The sequence below is a fragment of the Coenobita brevimanus genome, chromosome 73 (genome assembly GCF_032717465.1).
Source record: "Coenobita brevimanus isolate Jiangsu-jjx chromosome 73, ASM3271746v2, whole genome shotgun sequence".
NCBI classification, from domain to species: domain Eukaryota; kingdom Metazoa; phylum Arthropoda; class Malacostraca; order Decapoda; family Coenobitidae; genus Coenobita; species Coenobita brevimanus.
Window position 1 is genome coordinate 6,014,583 of NC_137026.1, and position 14,541 is coordinate 6,029,123.

Here is a 14,541-nt window from a genome sequence, read left to right on the forward strand (position 1 = left end):
ACAATGCCAGGAAACATCTCTGAAGATACCTGGCCAGTAGAAGTGTTTCAAAATGCGTGCCACAGTCTTCCTCACTCCAAGGTGTCCTGCCAAACTGGAATCATGAGCCACTCTAATGATATCCTGCCTACAAACACGAGGGATGACAACTTGATGTACAACCTCCCATTCACAGTCGGCTGATGCTGTTGGGCGTCTCCACTTCCTCATAAGTACTCCTGACTTTATATAATAACAAGTAGAAGCACCAGCTGACTCTTCCTCACTGCAAGCAGAGTTAGCTAGACCTTTCAACTCAGGGTCAGCAACCTGCAACTCAACCAACTCTTGACGAGACAAATTATCAACACTACGGGGTACTGCCTCATCTGGGGAGTGGTCCAAATTAGCAAGAAATGTGTCAGCTAGGATAACATCATCATCATCATTATCCTCTTAGTCACCAGTGACTTTAGACTTAGCCCTAGTGACAGCACATGCAGAGAACACATCAGGGACATCACAATCCTGGGTCGCAGTCACTGGTTCACTAGACAACTGAGGAGCTGGACACACTTGACTTCCACCAATATCATTTCCAAGTAAGAAAGTTACCCCTGACATTGGGAGTGTCTCAACCAACCCAACCATAACGGAACCATTAACAAAACCAGACTCTAAATTCATTCTGCACAGAGGGACAGAGAAGTAATTATTCCCTACACCTTGTATGATTACAGTTTCATCAGAGGAATTAACATTAGAGCCTAGAACACTGGTCAGCATAAGGGATTGGCAAGCACCTGTATCACGATATATTTTAACTGATTTCCTGTCATTAATGTCCAGAGGACTGACAAAACCATCAGACAGGAAATTAGCACATGAACTCTTGATAGTGTCACCCACGTTACCGCTCAAAAGAGGAGCTTCATCATGAGAATTTAATTTACCCCTCAAAACAGGTTCAGTTAACTCGGTTAAAGAATTCTGGGAACTCTCAAGGGTGGACACTAGACCAATTGACTGAATATTTAAAGACTCCTTTTTGTTCACGTCACGCTGTCTCCTGAAACATTTCTCCGTAGTATGACCAAGCTTACTACAATAAGTACATTTACTTTTCTGAAATCTAGAGGTGGAGCTGGTATTTACTTCCTGAGAAACATCTTCTTTATTCTCTTTTCTTTTACCTGTACTCTGAGTAGAGGCAACGTACTTACTCTCAGCTTTCCTTTTTTCTTTAGAATATCTCTTGTGAGTGAGAACATATTCATCAGCTAAAACTGCAGCATCAGACAAATTATCTATTCTTTTCTCATCAAGATATAGGCTTACATCTTTATTAATACACCTTTTGAAGTCCTCCAGCAAAATCATCTGCTTAAATTTATCAAAATCAGAATTTACATTCTTAGAATTTAACCACTGCTCTAACAGATCTTTTTTGATTTTTTCATACTCAACATGGGATTGCTTATCTTGCTTATAAGTTGTCCTAAATTTTACTCTATAGGCTTCAGGAACAAGCTCATAGGCCTTAAGAATCAAGCTCTTAACTACATCATAATTATCAGATTGATCCTGAGGCAAAGATGCATAAGTTACTTGAGCTTTATCGGTGAGAACACACTGAAGGAGTACTGGCCAATACTTTTTGGGCCAATTAAAACCTGTAGCTACCCTCTCAAACAACTGAAAATACTTTGTTAAATCAGATTCATTAAAAGGAGGGACAAGTTTAACATATTTAGCCACATCAAAATCATTAGAGCTAGATAATCCAGTTCCACCTTGTTTCATGCGATACTCATGGTCTGCCTGAATCCTAGCAAGTTCAATTTGTGCCTGAGCCTGTGCCTGTGCCTGTGCCTGTGCCTCCTGAATACGAGCCTGAGACTCAGCCTCCTTAGCACGTGCCTGAAACTCAGCCTCCTTAGCACGAGCCTCCTGCAGGGCTAGCTGTAACTTAGCTATTTCAACCTGCGTTTGCTCATCTGGAGGAGTTACATTAAACAAGCTTTTATTTATCATGCCAACAATTTGATCTTTAGAATGATGAGAGCGAACAGCAATTCCCAATAGTTGAGTAACAAGCTTAAGTTCATTCTTTGTTCTGTTTTCTACATCACACACTGTTTGCACAATTGACAAAAAAGCTTTGGCTTCATCAAGAGTAGTAATAGTAGACATCATGAATAAATCACAGTCACAAAATATCAAGCAATATCCTTATGATAATATCCTGATAAGAGGTCGCCAAATTTATGTTACGGAACAGAGAGAGATAATGAACACTTCAAGTGAGAATACTAAAAACACTGCTGTCCCGCAAAGTTCCAGGTTCAAAACAAAAGACTTAGGTAAAATTACAAGTTAAAGTTTAATGCTCAAACTAACAACTAAACATTCAGGACTCATAAGGATAATGTAATGGCAAAACAGGTTACATATATGGTTAACTGCAATAGCCTCTATTAACACGAATTTAGCAAGAGCAAATTTATCTAAGTCAGCCCTGATAAAATGAGAAAACCGGATAATGCTCAGTTAAAGCAAGATATAATATTATTACAGAAACAAAATATTCACACACCGCAACTCAGCCAGTAGACAGGGCGTGTGTGCTGGGCATTCCCGAGGCCCTGTCTTCCCCCTTACCTTACTCAAGACAACCACCACCAACCGGGCTACAGCAAGGCCTGGTCTCCTCGAATGAGGAGAGAATCATCAACAACAACAACAAAATATTACTAATACTGGCTGACAGTAAAAACTTTACCAGGCTTACGAACTAATGTATTATGCTATACAGTACAAGAGAAAATGGTAATAACACTTATACTCAAATTATACAGCAGCTAGATGGCTGGAGACTTCCTGAGCACTCACAAAAATAATAATATACTGTAAAGGGGAGGACAGAGATGTGAACAGAATGAGGAGTAGATCTAAGTGGCAACTAATGCAGAGACTGAGCTCATTATATAGGGGGCCGGCAGAGCTTGATTCAACTTGTAAGAAGGAGGCACAGATGAAGACATAGAGGACGAAGAGTTGACACTCCTGCTCTGAACAACAGAAAGAACGACTTACTCTACTATAAGGGGGAGAAGGGGGGAGTGAGGTAGAACACGCAAGCCTGGTCACTATGGAAGCCACGTGGCTAATCGTGATCAAACATGCAGTATACTGTACATTAGAATTATACAAAGGATAATGAAATCATAGGCTATGTAACTATATATATATATATATATATATATATATATATATATATATATATATATATATATATATATATATATATATATATATATATATATATCACAAAGCAAAGCAAGTTCTAGTGACTGATGGAAGAAATATTCACACTGTGGCCTGTTTTCAATGGATCACAGGAATCCAGGGTTTCTCATCCCTTGCATTTCCCTGCGCCAGTCTGCCTCCACCTCATTATTCCAAAATTCACAGGCACCCACCATACACGCTCTCTATCTCTCTCTCTCTCTCTCTCTCTCTCTCTCTCTCTCCTGTTAACAAATGAATGCTTCGAACTTGTTCACTCTGTGTTCACTGGTTCAGACCTACAGGAAGTCGTGGAGTGGAACCAAATATACATATTTATCACTTGCCTGGCTCTATACGAGAAACAAGTTATTAAATAATCAGTATGATATATTCGTGTTATCAGAGTCAAACCTTCAAAGTAAATATTGCTATTGCTTTATCCATTAGTACAAGCCCAAAGCTGAAGGAATATTTTTCGACAGAAATGCATCGAAGGCAACTTCTGTGCTCGTGAATGCGACTCTGCCACATACACAGGTTGGCTGGACGAGGTTGGTTAAGAACTCCTGTCCGCAATAGTACATCTGAGTGGAAATAGCACTTTGGGCGTTATTCCCATCGTCTTAGGAAGCTTCTGGCACCATTTCCATACCAGTTTACTTACTGTATGTCAATGTCAGTATCACTAAGATGTAAATAAAGATAAAGAGAATATTAAGAAGCAATACAAATAAGAAAATAATCACGGAAGGGGGACTAACAAACGTCTTAAGCTCGCTGACTTCCACGACTGGGATTTCGAAGGATTTGTATCACCTTTCATCGAGATGTTTCTCTCTCTCTCTCTCTCTCTCTCTCTCTCGTAACATTATCCCCCTCCACCTTCTCGTAACATTAAACCTTCCTTCTCGTCCGGTAACATAATACCATTGTCTCCGGTAGTGCTTGAAGAGACAACCTCCACCCCTCTCCCTACTCCTTCCCTCTTACCTCCCCTCAAGTTCCCCTTCCATCCTCCTCCTCCTGTCCCTCTCCCATGAGTCCCATTCCCCCTCCTGTTTCCTACAACCCCCTCCAACCCTCTTACCCTCTTTTCCCCTCTCCTACCCCCCTCCCCGCACTTTCCTCCGCATCATCACCGCCGCCGTCATTCCTCCTGCCGGGCCACACACGCCCCAGCCACCTGAACACCCACGCTAGACACACGGCCATGGATAGATACACTGGTGGCTATATGGACTGATATATGGACGAGTGGACTGACACAAAGACGGAAAAGTAAAGAAATTGATAGATACTGGTATACAGATAAAAATAATGCACTGATGAATGAAATGATAGATGGATACACAGATGGGTAGACACTGATAAACAAACAGACTGACAGATTGATATACATATTGTCAGAAACGGATAGACATATTGCAGGATAAATGGATATACAGAGAGAGAGAGAGGAATGCATTGTAACAGGAGGGTGGGTATAACATAAGGACGTAGTAACAGAGGCTAACGGGACCAGGTAACAGCACAACGCAAACAAACGATCAGTTTCACTTACTCTTGTATCGTAGACCAGTGGGAAGCATTGTGGCTTCGTAACACCTCGTCAGAAGCAATTTATTTTGACTACTACACCATCAACATTCTTTTATATTGTATTCATATCGCTTGAATATCGTCAAAGTCTGCATCAATAATATACAAAAGGATAAGGAGGTATAATACGCAGAATAAATCGGTACTGAAGAGGTGTTACAAAATATTCAAAGACACCTACAATATGACTCAGATGTGCATGTTATGGTGGGCCTGCGATGCCTCTTAGCACCTCTACATTTGTGTACCAGATTATTTCTGCATCCATAGCGATGGTATGACAGAGTTTGTTCTAGCCTGACCATGATCCCTAAGGCCTAACCTATTTCACCTCAGATAAAGGCCAAGACTAGAGGGTTTATTTGACTTATAACCAAAGAGACTCATGCAGCACCTCATTGCTAGGGTCATCTAATTCCATGTAACCATGACTTAATATTTACTTTGAAGGAGTGGACCAGTTCCATTCTATCCTTTATGACCTTGAACAGCTTGTACAGCACCCTACCCGTATCCCTGACAGTCTTGGAGAGAGTTCCAACATATTTGACCTCTTCCTTACAACTAATCCGTTTGCTTACACTGTTAATCTTTCCTCTCTGTTGGGCGCCTCTGATCACTACCTTATTATCTCAACCTGTCCTATTGCTCCAGTACGGCCCGTGGACCCACCAAAGAAACGTCGTCTGTGGCACTTTGGAGCTGCGGATTGAGAGGCCCTCAGGCAGTACTTCTTAGATTTTCCCTGGAACGATTATTGCTTCAATGGTCGGGAGCCATCTGAGTGTGCCTTGCACAATTTGGAGGTTATTCTCTCAGGCATGGAAGCATACATTCCTTTCTCATATCTTTTGACTAGTACAAGAAAGCCTTGGTTTAATCACGCTTGCTCTAATGCTGTCCACAGCAAGGAGAGGGCCTATAATAGGTACCGGAGCCAACCCACCCCTGAATCACATCTTTTCTATGTTTCTGCCCGGAATTGTGCGAAGTCTGTTCTTCACTGTGCTAAAAATAATTTCATCTGTACTAAATGCTCTCAACTCTCCAACTCGAATTCTTCCCGCTCCTTCTGGCACCTTGCCAAAAACCTTTCTAACAACTTTACCTCATCATCCTTCCCTCCTCTTTTCTACTCTGATGGCTTTGTAGCTATTTCTTCTACTGATAAAGCAGATCTCTTCACTCAGACTTTCTCCTCCAATTCCACCTTAAATGATTCCGGTGCTGTTCCTCCATCATTTTTACCCTCTGACTTCCTCATGGCTGACATTAAAATTTCTTCAGTTGATGTATTATCTGCCATCACTGGCCTCAATACTAACAAGGCATATGGGCCTGATGGGGTCCATCCTGTTGACCTCAAGGACTGTGCTTCTGTGCTTACACCCTGCCTAGGTAAACTCTTTCGCCTTTGTCTATCAACTTGTACCTTTGCTTCTTGCTGGAAGTTTGCTCTCATTCAGCCAGTTCCAAAGAAGGGTGACCATTGTCAACCCTCAATCGTTCAATTGCTTTAACATCCTGTGTCTTAAACATTTTCGAGTCTATTCTTAACAGAAAAATTTTAACCCACCCCATCCCGACGTTTTCTGGGCAGTGGTATGCCCCAGTCCCGACATTTTTGGACCTTTTTTTTTTTTTTTTGGCTCAAACAGCCGCTTTTGGTGAGAAACATCGAAAATTCATAGAGAAATCGCTCACCTGAGGTTTAAAATACTCGATTTAGGTACGAGTACTTCCTTACCTGATTGGGTTTTCTAACAGGCTGGCACCAAAGAAAACGAGTTCTATGGGAGAGTAACTATTTTATCCACTCATAAACAGTATTTATTTATTTACTTGGTATGAATTTACATGTAGTACAAGAGTATTGGTTTTCAAACAGTAATATAGGCATTATAAGCATTGTTTCACTCACTAACTCATCACCATTCATGACCTTTTTTTTCCCACATTACCTGATCATCATTTCTGACTGTTTCTTCCTCTAATGCTATGTAAACTTTGTCCTCCACATTGTCATCGATTGGGGAATCACTCTGGCCCTGAATGTCTTTATTGGCCAGGTCACTGGTAACAGGTGAATTGCCGAGACAATGGCGTGCAAGGGGGGGGGGAGAGGTTATGCGGTGTAAGGCATTGTCCCTGCTTGGCATCTTGTAGAGGAATAGAAGAAGGTGTCCCGTGTATACGTGCCAAAAATCACTCGCGAAATCACTCGCGAAAATTGAATATTGTGCAAATTAGGGACCTTGCAATGCTGCCGCATTAATTCACGTTGCCGGGACATGAGTGCACATCATGTGCGGACGTTAATTCACGTCGCCGGGACGGCGTGGGTTAAAACATCTTTCCTATCACAACCTTCTTTCTCATCGTCAGTATGGGTTCCCAGGGATGCTCCACTGGCTATCTTCTCATCTACCTTTCAGACTCCTGGTCATCCTCCTTTCTGGACTTTGGCGAAAGCTTTGCCATTGAACTTGACATCTCTAAGGCTTTCGATGGAGTCTGGCATAAATCTTTAATTTCCTAACTGCCCTCTTATGGTTTCTATCCTTCTGTCTGTGCCTTCGCCTATAGCTTCCTTTCTGGTTGTTCTATAGCTGCTGTTGTAGACAGCCATCGTTCTTCTCCTAGATCTATCAACAGTGGTGTTCCTCAGGGCTCTGTCCTATCACCAACTCTCTTCCTTTTATTTATCAGTGACCTTCTAAGCTGTGCATCTAACCCTATCCACTCATACGCTGATGACTCCACCCTTCACCTTTCCATTCGGTTCCTCCAACGTCCATCTCAGCAGTTACTTCAACAAACAAGGGATGTGGCTATGGCACACCTAATGTCAGACTTGGATCGTATCTCTGACTGAGGTAAAAATAATCTTGTTTTTTTAATGCATCAAAGACACAGTTCCTACACCTATCAACCCAACAAAATCTTCCACAGGAGTACCCACTAATGTTTAATAATATCCAGCTCAATCCTGCACCGTCCTTGAACATGCTTGGGTTTTCATTCAATAAGGACTTATCTTGGAAAGATCATATTACATCTCTTGTAAAATCTGCTTCCAAGAGATGAGGTGTGCTGAGCCGACTCTGTACCTTCTTTACTCCTGCACAGCTGTTGACTTTATACACAGGTTTTATTCACCACTGTGTGGAGTACAACTCTCATGTGTGGGGCGGCTCCCCACATACAGCTCTTCTCAACAGGGTTCAGTCAAAGGCTTTTCGTCTCATTAGCTCTCCTCCTCTTACTAGCTCCCTTCAACCTCTGTCTCTTCGCCGCACTGTTGCATCATTATCTCATTTGTATCGCTACTTCATTGGTCACTGCTCCTCTGAACTGTCTGCTTGCATCCCTCCACCTCTATGACGGGTACGTAGCACCCGTCTAGCAACAAATTCTCATCCCTTTTCTGTCCAACTCTCTAAAGGAAGAGTTAACCGTTACTTCCAGTCCTTCATTTATGCAACAAGTCTACTCTGGAACTGTGCCCCTCTGTCTGTATTTCCTACTTCCTACGATCTTCAGTCTTTCAAACGCAGTGTCCAGGCATATAGATATGAACGGATCTTGAATTTGGCTCTTGTATTTTTTTTTTTTTTTTGTCTTGGAAGGAACAGTTGTGGGCTCTTAGCCTTTTGTTCTTTCTTTCTTACATTAAAAAAGGCACAAACAAGCTGACCTGTCTTAGTCACGCTATATTAAGGAGGATGGGGGGGAGGAACGCAGGTTTAAGGTAACACAAGATTGATTTGGCTCAATGGAAAATTTCAAAGTAAGGTAAATCTCACCTCGTGTGCTACTTTGGAGGATAAAACAGCAGGATACGTTAAAATGAAACGAACCTTGTGTGTTTGTGTGTGTGTGTGTGTGTGTGTGTGTGTGTGTGTGTGTGTGTGTGTTAATCATTGTCGGTGTAATGGGGTGTTGCCAAAGAGGATCTGGTAGTTCTTATGTGGAATGATGTTATATGCACAACTATATTGCATGGAAGTGTAATACAATACCCAGGTTGTTATGTGCTGGTACAAACTGCCACAAAGAACTGTGTGCCTGTCACATCGAGATATTCGGTAACAGTAAGGACTTTATTTTCAGAATGTAAACAAGAGGATGAGAAAAAGGCAGAGTATAAGAGAGAAGTGGAGGAACGATTGGGCAAATATGAATTGGAGCAGATGGGAGACGTGGAAGGTGTGTGTAGGATATTTACAGAAGAAATATGTGCAGCATGTGATGTGGTGTGTGGAAGGAAGAGAAGACGGAGGGGGGTGCAAGGAACAGCGTGGTGGACTGAAGAGGTGAAACAGGCTGTGGCACAAAAGAAGAAAGCATACAATGAATAGATGAGAAATAGGGGCGTGGAAGAAGTTGAGAGGCGGAAGAGATAGTTATATGTAGAAAGAAAGAGAGGTGAAAAGATTAGTATGAGAGAGTAAGAAGAGAGTGGATAAGGAATTTGGAAGGAACTGGAGTGTAAAGTGGAAGGACTGTAAGAAAATGTTCTGGAGAGAGGTGAAAAGAGTGAGACAGGGTGGAAGTGAAGTTAGCAGGGGAGTGAAAGATAAAAATGGTAGATTACTAGTGGAGAAGGGAGAAAAAGTGAGCAGATGGAGAGAAAACTTTAAGGAATTGTTGAACGTAGAGGATGGAAGTAATGCGAGTATAAGTGGCTGGGGAATGGCTGGGAGAAGGAGGGAGGTGAGAAGACAGGAAGAAATCAGTAGGATAGAAGTTGTGGAAGCAATTAAGAAAGTTAAATCGGGGAAAGCCCCAGGAATTGATGGACTGTGTGGTGGAATGCTGAAGCATGGGGGAGAGATAGTAGTAGAATGGATGTGGAAGATGTGCAGATTGGCCTGGGAGGAAGGTAGAGTCCCGGAGGATTGGAAGTCAGGTATAATTATTCCTTTGTACAAAGGAAAAGGGGAAAAAGAAGTGTGTGGTAATCATAGGGGCATTTGTCTTCTTAGTATAATAGGAAAAGTGTATGGTAGGATACTTACTGACTGAGTTAGAGAAAGAACAGAGAAATTAGTTGGAGAAGAACAGGGAGGCTTTAGGAAGGGAAGAGGTTGTGTAGATCAGATATTCATTCTTAGATCTTTAGTGGAAAAGTTTCTAGAGAAGGGAAAGAAGTTGTATGCGGCTTTCATGGATTTGGAGAAAGCATATAACAGGGTGGATAGACAAGGATTGTGGAAAGTGTTAAGAATATTTGGAGTAGATGGGAAGTTGTTGAATGCTGTGAAGAGTATGTACGATGGTGCGAAGGCTGCAGTGCGTGTGGATGGTGAACTAAGTGAATTTTTCTCTTTGAAAGTTAGTTTGAAACAGGGATGTGTCATGTCTCCATGGTTGTTCAATCTGTACATGGATGGGGTAATAAAAGAGGTACAAGGTAGGGTAGTGGATGTTGGAGTGGCCCTGGTGAGAGAGGATAGTGTTTGGAAACTCCCTGTACTGTTGTTTGCAGATGATACTGTGTTGTTGAGTGAAGACGAAGGGGAGCTGCAAGGCTTGGTGGATGAGTTTGAGAGAGTGTGTAAGAAACGGAATCTAAAGGTGAATGTAGGGAAGAGTAAAGTGATGGTCTTTGAGAGAGGTGAAGTCAGTGAATGTACAGCGAGGTTGGATGGTGAGGAATTGGAAAATGTGAGTACGTTTAAGTACTTGGGTAGTGTGATGAGTAAGGATGGAGGTTTGGAGGGTGAAGTGCTTGAAAGGGTACAGCAGGGAAGAAAGGTTGCTGGTTCTCTGAAAGCAGTGATAAGAAACAGGGAAGTGAGCATGGAAGTGAAAAAGTTACTACATGACAGTATTGTGATACCAACTCTAACGTACGGAAGTGAAGCTTGGACGTTGTTGGAAGGACACAAGTCAAGAGTGAGAGCAGTGGAAATGAGTTATTTAAGAGGAGCCTGTGGAGTCACATGGAGAGACAGGCTGACGAATGAGGATATAAAGGAGCGTTGTGGTGCTGATGTGGATGTGATAGGAAGCGTTATGAGGAACACACTGAGGTGGTTTGGCCATGTGGAGAGGATGGAGGGTGAAAGAGTGGCGAAGACAGTGTATGTGAGTGAGATGGAGGGGGGAAGAGGGAGGGGGAGGCCGAGGATGAGATGAAGGGATGGGGTGGAGAGGTATATGAGAGAGGGGGGTGTGAGTTGGGAGCAGGGCAGTGAAATGGCGGAGAACAGGGCGACTTAGAGGCGATTTGTTTGTGGCCACCCCAAACGGGATTGAGGCGTCTGGCAATAGATAGATAGATAGAAATAAGCTACTATAGTGGTAGTGCGCAGCCAGTGATGATGCGTACGTCGCTCTTCTGTATGGTCTGCATGGTTTTGTAGTGGATTTTAGGTAGGATGGAAGCCCATGCTGGGGAAGTATAGGACATCAGTGATTTAATATAATTTGTAGAGTAGGGGGAAGGTATCTTTTTGTTGCCCAATGGCTATCCCTGTAAAAACTACTGGCGTTTAGTCTGGGTGTGCATCGCCTTAATGTTTTGTATGTGGTCCTTGGCGTGTCCAGTGCCGTATGTTACTCCAGGGATCTTGGTGGAAGGGGTATGTGACACAAGTATATTGTTAAGCGTGTTAGGGTGTATTTGTGTTCATCATTTCACTGGTGATAAGTGTGAGCTGAAGCCGAGAATTTCGAAGGCTTGACTGACGAGTAAATGGATGTCTTGCCATTTTCATTACTTAGACAATCTGTTGGTTGTTTTGATTTTGTGCCTTCATGTTCCTGCTCATCGTACTGAAGGGGTTATTACCAATTGTCTCTGCCAACGGTATTTTCTAAACTAAGTATAACCGTCTGTCAGCATAAAAAGGGCAAGGTATTGAGAAGGTTAATTGAGATTATGCTTAGGTTCTCATTAATAAAGGCCTCTCCTAAGCTGAGGGAAATCGTCTGGTTGAAAAAATTAATAGAACGGTAACTGTAATAAAAGGAAAATCTATAAATATATAAAAGCTGACTGAGTTAAACAACGACATGAAATAGCATCTAGTTTTCGCCTGTCACCCGAGTGATAAATTCTCTACCACCAGTCTCCCCTCTCTCATCCTTCCTTTCTGTTTTTCCTTGCACCTCTTTGCTCTCTCCTTTCCCTCGTCTCGATTCTGTCTCTCCCCTTTTTACCCAATTTCTCTTTACCTCTCTCTCCTTATCATTCTTATCTCTCCTCCACGGCACTAATTACCTCTTTTCTCTCCTTCCTTTTTCCCCTCCATATCTCTCTTCCCCTATTTGCCCTCCTTCCACTCATCACTTTTCTCTGTCTGCTATTTTCTTCTCTATTACCTCTCTTCCTGGTTCTCTCTCTCTCTCTCTCTCTCTCTCTCTCTCTCTCTCTCTCTCTCTCTCTCTCCCTCTCTCTTGAACCTAAGTTTCCTCACCCTCTTTGTCTTCATTCCTTTCCCCTTTTTTACCTCCCTCTCGTCACCCCTTCTCTTCCTCCCCTCACGTTCTGTTCTCTGCTCTCACCTCGATTCAATCTCCCCTCTGGCCTGTGTTCCTCCTCCTCTCTCTGTCCATCAATTGCCCCATCACCTTTCAACCTGCTCGGCCCATACCCTCCTTCTTCATTTTCTTTTTCCCTGTTACTATTCTCCCATTTCTCCCACCGATCCTGTCCCCTCTCTCCTTCATTTTCTTTCTCACGTTTCTTCTCCCTTTCTCCCCCCCTCCCAGGCATCCCTTCTCTCTTTTTTCCCTTTCCTCTTGCAGCCCTCCCCCCCCCTCCCAGGCATCCCTTCTCTCTTTTTTCCCTTTCCTCTTGCAGCCCTCCCCCCCTCCCAGGCATCCCTTCTCTCTTTTTTCCCTTTCCTCTTGCAGCCCTCCCCCCCCCCTCTCCCAGGCATGCCTTCTCTCTTTTTTCCCTTTCCTCTTGCAGCCCTCCCCCCCCCCTCTCCCAGGCATCCCTTCTCTCTTTTTTTTCCCTTTCCTCTTGCAGCCCTCCCCCCCCCTCCCAGGCATCCCTTCTCTCTTTTTTTCCCTTTCCTCTTGCAGCCCTCCCCCCCTCCCAGGCATCCCTTCTCTCTTTTTTCCCTTTCCTCTTGCAGCCCTCCCCACTCTGTTCGCACATCTCTTCCTTCTCTCCCTTCACCTCTCTCCTCATCCTTCATAAATTTGTCCTTCCCCCCCCTCTCTCTCTCTCTCTCTCTCTCTCTCTCTCTCTCTCTCTCTCTCTCTCTCTCTCTCTCTCGCGTCCCCTTTCTCTTAATCGCATTAGGTTGCCTTTTATGTTGGCCCAAAGGTTCACAGATGAAATCAAGTCCTTTGCCAGGAGGACACAGCTGGTGGTTTAAATCCCAGGCTACTGCTGGCACACACCCACGTAGCCACCAGGGTTGGCAAATGGACAATCACAACATTAAAACATGAGGACTAGCATATACTGGTATATTACAAAATGACGACCAGTGTGTGTATCTATCTATCTATCGATCGATCGATCGATAGATAGATAGATACGGAATATAATCAATTTACTAGCATACACAGCTCTTCACAAACATTACGAGATGAAGATGGAACCTAATTATGCTGCTCCTCCTCCTGCACCTAAACATCATCATCACCATCATCATCGTCAGTGTCAGCAGCATCAGCAGCAGCAGCAGCGGCATGAGCCTACTAGTACGAGTACACGCAGGGATGCGGTCAGTCAGGTTGTCTCCTATCTCATCACCTTCACCATCATCATCATCACCCCAACTTTTTTTCCCCAACAGAGAAGAGGTAAAGTACAGTATGGCCCAGATAGTATTAAAGAGAGAGCATTACAGAACGTAACTAATCAGCAGGATGCCCCGTGAAATGGTCCAGACACTCATCCATTCACCGTTTAAGCCTCCGAAATCCTGACTCTCCACTTTTTTTCTTTTCTTCAGAGGTGAGAACAAGATTATAAACGAAAAAGCACTTCACGCCAGGCAATGGATGGTGATGTCCTGGTGTATTTCTGGTAAGCCTAGTGGTTGGGTTAGGGTGGGATGGCGTTGTTCACATGGCCATCATGCCAGTAATGTTTACACACAAAGTTCTGAATTATGTACTGCCAGCCTGATACACCTGCAACGCCTTCATTAAAAGTTGGTTGCAAGCTTCATGGGCTCAATTGTTTTTTCCTACCACATTTTTTTTCCCTTTTCTGCCCTCCCTATCATTCTCTCTCTCTCTCTCTCTCTCTGAACGACGATTACCAAATAATAAAGTCGGTACTGGATGTACCATTAATAAATGTACCTCTAGTTTCATCGCCGCCTGTTTTTGTCTTGCTTTAACTAAAACTAAAGGAATATTTGTACTCAGTTATGAAGGAGTTCGTTAGCTTATGCCACATATCATTTAACAGATTTAGAATATGTGTGTGACTCGGCTTGACTCGGCACCAACTGAACTGTTTTGGCTGTTCTTCCTATATGCAGAATTGAATGATTAGTCAGCTCTAAATGTGTGTGTGTGTGTGTGTGTGTGTGTGTGTGTGTGTGTGTGTGTGTGTGTGTGTGTTCAGAAATAGTGCTAAAGTTTAACTTTATCCCCTATGTAACAGACATGGAAACTGTCCAGATAATAATATGAATCCCAATCATGAGTGACTAATTACAGCAGGCACTGAAGCCCCCTCATTAGTGTCGG